The sequence below is a fragment of the Ciconia boyciana genome, chromosome 14, assembly GCF_034638445.1.
Source record: "Ciconia boyciana chromosome 14, ASM3463844v1, whole genome shotgun sequence".
NCBI lineage: Eukaryota > Metazoa > Chordata > Aves > Ciconiiformes > Ciconiidae > Ciconia > Ciconia boyciana.
The window spans coordinates 16,501,321-16,505,937 of record NC_132947.1 but is presented as its reverse complement, the minus strand read 5'-3'; positions in this window follow the sequence as shown (position 1 = coordinate 16,505,937).

Genomic DNA, 4,617 nt, shown 5'->3' with positions numbered 1-4,617 from the left:
AGGAACAGCTGCAGCGTCACGGAGTTCCCGTCTTGTGCCCTTCCCAGAAATGTACATGTTTTGCTGTGGGAAATGGGGGTGCCTTTGTTCTGTTTGCATTGGGAAGCAGCTCCTGGTGCCAGTGATTTTTTAGGGTTTTTTTAATAAAAGAAATCTTGCAGAACTGCACTCTTGTAGGAAGAAAAGCAAGTGGTAGGTAAATATGTGGCTTAGGAAAAGATTATGCTAGTTCTTTACTTGCACAAGTAAGCTATGACAAGCTGTTGTCTGATTTAGCCTCTTGAGTTCATAGCCGTTCCCTGTGTCGAGGGAGGGCAAGGGAGGCGTTATTCAAATGAGGGGTGAAGAGTACACGCCAGGGATGGAAGGTGGTGTTGGGGTTTAGCCCCAGTCAGTAATTGAGTACCACCCAGCCCCTCGCTCCCCCCCCCCCCCCGGCGGGATGGGGGAGAGAATCGGAAGAGCAAAAGTAAGAAAACTTGTGGGTTGAGATAAGAACAGGTTAATAATTGGAACAAAATAATCATAATGATAATAAATTGTAATGAGAAGGAAAACAACAAGAGAATGAGACAGGAACAAAACCCAGGGAAACAAACAAGCAGTGATGCAGCCGCTCACCCCCCACCCACCGACGCCCAGCCAGGCCCCGAGCAGCGATCGCTGCCCCCCGGCCAACTCCCCCCAGTTTCTGTACTGAGCATGACGCCCTATGGGGTGGAATAGCCCTTTGGCCAGCTTGGATCAACTATCCTGGCTGTGCCCCCTCCCAGGTCTTGTGCGCCCGGCAGAGCATGGGGAGCTGAAAAGTCCTTGACCAGTGTAAACACCACTTAGCAACAGCCAAAACATCAGCGTGTTATCAATATTATTCTCATACTAAAAGCCAAACTGCAGCACTCTACCAGCTGCTAGGAAGAAAATTAACTCTGTCCCAGCCGAAACCAGGGCAGCGGGGCAAGAGAGTGGGGTTTTTTTCCTTCCTTCCTTCCTTCCTTCCTTCCACACTTCAGCACAAAAAGCGCTGGTACTCTCCCGAGATGCTTTGCTTTCCACTTTGTTGCTGCCACAGCCAGCCTGAGGGACAGCTTGGTTGTTCTCAAAAGGGCCTTAGTACCAAGCTCCAGCCCTGTCAAAGACGGAGGCATCGGATGGGACGGGGAGGATGTCGAACCGAGTGAAAACTGCTCTCTACCAGCAGCTTGGCCTTGGTATCAAGCCCTTTCCAGCTAACCGATCTGGGCACAGCCAGCGTCTCTCGGGTGCCCTTCAGAGGCCCGGGGCCGTTGGCAGGGGGGGTGAGAAGAGGGCGAGGCGGCAGCGAGGCCCTTCGGGCCCCGGAGGAGACCGGGAGCCCCAGCCCCTCCCCGCCAGCCCCCTCGGCCGGCTTCGAGCCGCGCTGCCCGGCGGGCCGGGGCCTTCCCCAAGACCCGGGAAGACTTTCGGGTCAAGACGTGCGGGGGCGCGCTGGGTGAGCGGGCGGGGTGAGGGCGGCCGGGGGCCGGCGGGCGGGCCGGCGCTCGGCGGCGCTCGGCGGCGGCTCGGGGCGGCGGCTCGGGGCGGCGGCGGGCGGGCTGAGGCGGGGCCGAGGCGGGGCTGAGCCGGGGCTGAGGGGGAGCTGAGGCGGGGCCGAGGCGGGGCTGAAGCGGGGCCGAGGCGGGGCCGAGGGGGAGCTGAGGCGGGGCCGAGGCGGGGCTGAAGCGGGGCCGAGGGGGAGCTGAGGCGGGGCTGAGGCGGGGCCGAGGCGGGGCGAGGGGGAGCTGAGGCGGGGCCGAGGGGGAGCTGAGGCGGGGCCGAGGCGGGGCCGGGGCGGGGCCGAGGCGGGGCCGGGGCGGGGCTGAGGCGGGGCCGAGGGGGAGCTGAGGCGGGGCCGAGGCGGGGCTGGGGCGGGGCCGAGGGGGAGCTGAGGCGGGGCCGAGGGGGAGCTGAGGCGGGGCCGAGGCGGGGCCGAGGGGGAGCTGAGGCGGGGCCGAGGCGGGGCGGGCGGGCGCGACCGTCGGGGCTGGCGGCGGTTCTCGGCTCCCCGGCAGTGACGGCTGTCAGCGGGCTCATCATGGGGCTGCTTTTCTTCTTGGAGCTGCAGTACTACCTCACCAAGGAGGTGCCTGGTGCTTCCGAGTGCTGCGCTGCTGCTTGGGCCACGGACAGGGAGGAGTTGGTGATCCCGTGTGGTTACGCAGGGATTCCAGCCAGGCCCGCTGGGCGCTTAAACCAGCGCTTCCAGTCAGGCAGTCTTGTTTTTCTAGATTATAAATGAAGCTAAAGAGTAAATCCACTTGCACTCCTGTGCGGTGGTGCGCTTTGTCAGAGACCTCGGTGATACTGAAAAAGCCGGCACAGAGTTCCTTGGGACTCGAGGTTTGACCGTAGTGTTGTTGACAAACTGCAGAGTCTCCTTCGGAAGTTACTTGAGAAGGGAGGGCTTTTCTGTGGTTTTTGTACTTACGTTCTGACTGTAATGCCAATGCCGCGCGATAGCCTTTCTCCGAAATGTTGAAAATCGGAAGGATTACCTTTTAACCAAATTCAACATAAAGTTGCAGGATGAAGCGATGGAAGCGATTGTGCAAGTCTTACTGGGCATTACTGCTGTGCACGTTATCCGACTGCCCACTAATCTTCCCTGCCTCTTGTTCCCTTGTAGTCATTCCTTTGGGTAATGCATTGGGCTCTAAATGTAGCGAATCTGGCTTCTTTCTGGCCACCCAAGTAGAGTTAATTCCTCCTTCTTCCCATTTTTATGTCCACTAAAATAATTTGCATAGAAGGGTTATTATCAACATCAGTATGTAACTATGGCTTTCCACATGACCGCCTGCGAGGATCAGGGGAAATTCATACGTCTTTTAGGACAACATCTGCTTCCATTGTGACCCTTCCTTCCTGTTGCTGATCTCTGGAGCTTAGCAGGCTCTGTGCTTTCCGTGCCTGCAGCAGTCCTTGCCTCCTCAGCCGCAGGACTTAGGTTCTATTGCCTTCCTACTGCCCTTCGCTCTGTTACCTGGCGCTCTCAGCCTCTCTCTCAGCTTACGCCCAATTGCCAACTGCCTGTTCTTTCCACCTGCCCTACTAGTCCGATTTACCTGCCCATTCTCTTGCTGCTCTTTCACCTCCTGCCTGAGCTGCTCTAGCTGCTGCCAGGCTTCTCTTAGCTCTCCCTGAGTTTGCAGTAGCGTCTCTCATAAAGCAGCCTTCTCACTCTCCTTTTCCAGCGGGACCTGCACAGCAATAGAGAGAAGACAGCTTTAAGCTTCCCATAGAGAATTAGCGTGACAAGACTCAAAGACCGATGGGCTCACACGTGCCCAAAGCACTGTGCTGCTGGTCTCCTAGGTCCTCATCTGCCCACTTGGAGGCACAGGTTCCTAAGTGAGACTGGCTTCAGGATGAACATGCTCCATCCCCGGTCCATCCGTGATTGACTCTCCAACAAACTCTTAGTCATCTAACAGGAAAAGGTGTGGCATTTCTCAAGTGTCTCGCCTTGCTGGGGAGGGTACGTGTCCCTCGTCTTCTGCTGTGTCCTGTTTGTCTTTCAGTAGCGACTCTTGCGCCTAGTTAGCAGTTGAGATGTCTGTGTTTATCGCTTACCTGGCCGTGTTGAAAGCATGCAGGACCAAGCGTTACCTGATTACGAACCGTGAAGCCGGACTTCAGTGAAAGTGCTCAAAACCTTCCCCTACCCTCACCCCTGGCGAGGCAAGAGGAGTAACAGTACCGCCACTCACCAAGGCAATGGCTTTGCTCGATGTTTGGTCTAGCCAAGGTCTAGAACAAGGTCTACACCAAGGGGTGGGTGTGACGGTTCACTCAGCTCCTGCTCACGTTTTGGCTAACCCAGCTCATGCTAAGGCCTGATGTATGCTGGGAGCAGCACCACAAGGTTGAAGCGAGAGCACCAGCTAGGCAGCACAGGTGGCCAGAAAGAGCTAAAGGGCCATGATGCAGCCATCGTCACCTGCAGCTGGCTGTCTCCTGCAGCCATCATCTTTGTCTGGCAGTATTGTCAGAATCTGCTGGCTTTTGGAAATGGTATAGACCAGACTTCCAAGCTGGAAGGTATAAAACATCCGCTTACCCAAAAAGCCTTTGAAGCGGATCCAACAGCAGCTGGACTGCTGAGGCTTTCGTGCTTCCCAGAGTGATACAGGGGACACCCGCACCGTGATGGAGGAGGAAGGATGAGCATTCTCACCAGGGAACTAATATTTCTTTTTGCTCATAAGTGCATGAATTAAGTGTTACAGGTTGTAAGTTATGAAACCTCATGACCTGAGTGGTGAGTCAGTGAATTCATGTGAGAGCCTAGTCTGGGCAAAGGGGACTGAGCCCTGTTTGTTTGTTGTGTTTCTTCACGCGCTCAGGAAATAAAGCTTAATTGGCAGAGTACGCTGTCCTGTAGATTTGAAGTTCTCTCTCCCATACCGGTTTTTCTCCACCTGCTCGCAGTCTGTCCCGTTCATGCTGCAAAACAGGGAGAAAAAGATTCAGTAGTTCCATCTAGGTCTGTTTGCTTTTCGTACTCGATGGGAACTCCTGCTGCAGTGGCAGTCAAGGGCTGAAGTCTGAGCTTTTAGTAGAAAGCTCTAGCTGTTCGGTTGCCTTCCCCGTGCGATG